This window comes from Arachis ipaensis, chromosome B5, assembly GCF_059453495.1.
Source record: "Arachis ipaensis isolate K30076 ecotype BB chromosome B5, ASM5945349v1, whole genome shotgun sequence".
NCBI classification, from domain to species: Eukaryota; Viridiplantae; Streptophyta; class Magnoliopsida; order Fabales; family Fabaceae; genus Arachis; species Arachis ipaensis.
The window spans coordinates 25883170-25885098 of NC_142440.1; positions in this window are offsets into that span (position 1 = coordinate 25883170).

Below are 1929 nucleotides of genomic sequence, written 5' to 3' on the forward strand. Positions count from 1 at the left end.
ACAACTTACAAAAACTCATAAAGAGTACATCCACATATATACATACATATATATATATAAGTAATATTACAAACATAATCCAATACAATTCCTATCCCTCTTACAGGTTATATCAAGATAAAGGCGAGGGTACAATAAATCATAACTAAAACAATACAGAGCATCACAACAACAATTAAATAAGCTCTTCGTAGCTTCTGCGCCCATATCCTGAAAGGGGAAAAATGTAGGGGGGTGAGAACATCATCCTCGAAAGGGTTCTCAGTAGAGGGTTTTTGGGAATTACTGTAATAGGATACATGAAGATAAACCGTACCAGTGATTAATAACCTTCTTATGCCTCTTTTCAAAAACACGGTTTTCAATAAAAGTAAAGTAAAAAATCCTTACTGAAAGAGGAACCATTCAATTCTCAAAACTCAAAAGCCTTTCAAAACGGTTTATCTATGCGGGACCAAAATAGCCTTTCATAATTTTATTCCAAACCGGAAACACAAAACCGAAATCAACCATCAGTTCATCTCTTTCCAACCACGGCCCTAGGCCCAAACAATCCAACCAACAACCAGTCACCACAAATCCAACAGAGTCCCAGATGCAAACACAGATAGGAAGTTCAAGCACAAACAAACAGTTATTACAAGTAGAACAGTTAGCAATTAATCACATAGGCAAACCAAGTATAATATGCACACCCAACCAATGTCACACAAATGCATATGATGCATGCCTGTCCCTAGTGGCTGATGATATCATCTGTCGGTTATAAAGCCAACCCGACAAGTCCTGGTAGCTAACCATTGGACTGTCCCTCTGTCGTGCATCCCCAACTCGAGTTATACTCATCATAAACTTGATCATAATCATGATCCATATCCATCACCCTCACTGGTGAATATTTATCCATCACCATCACTGGTGAATATTTATGGGGGCGAGCTCATCCGGGCCTTTCACAGTGCCCGGCCACACTTACGACATAGGGTCAACAGAGTATCAAGTCTCGACCTGGAGCACGTGGTGGCTAGCCACTGCTACTACCCAGGGAAACTCGTATCTCAGATAGTGGAAGTGCAACATTCACATTTATCAATGATTCAGCATAAACATGCATTCAATCTCATCCATGGATCAACATCCATCTCAGCCATCCGGCTCACGGTTCAGTCCAGAACCAGCCAATATTCATATCATACACAGCCATTCCGGCTCACAACAAAACAGCACTTCCACCATTCAACATCATTAAATTCATAAAGTCGGCATTTAAGCCATAAATCATTTCCTCAATTCATTTCACTTTGAAATCGAGTTTCAACTCTTTTCAGCCTTGGCTTTAAAGATCTCATTTCTCAAATCATTTTAGGCTCATAAGCCACTTTTACTCAAGGTAAATTCCCCTTTGAAAACAATGCCACTCTCGGCATCCTCTTTCCAAACTTCCATAACCATGGCAAGTTAAAGATTCTTTTTGGAAACACTCAAAATCATCCATTCAACAATGGGATTTTATAACAAAGTTTCTCGGCAGAGTCCCAAATCTTTAGGGGAGAATAACATATCTCATTTCGCCAAAATCATTTAAAATCATTAAAACATTGGCTTTCTGATTTGAGTAAGAAAATAGGATCTAAGCCAAACCAAGTCACGTAACCTTTACTTCTTTCAAAACCATTTCCTTTACTTAAACAAAACCGGCTTCAATTCCATAATTAAATCTGAAGCGTTTCAAACTGATAAGAGAATCATTTTTGTTGTGTTAAACTAGAGTTCAAAAGATACTTTGAACCTTATTTAAAACGTCAAAATAATGAGACTCATCAATCGAAATCCAATTCCTTTTAAAATCACGAAAACTCTCCCAAGGGACAATCTTTGTGTTTAATAGAGAAAAACATAAACCCGTTTTACCTTTTAAAACAGCCTCAA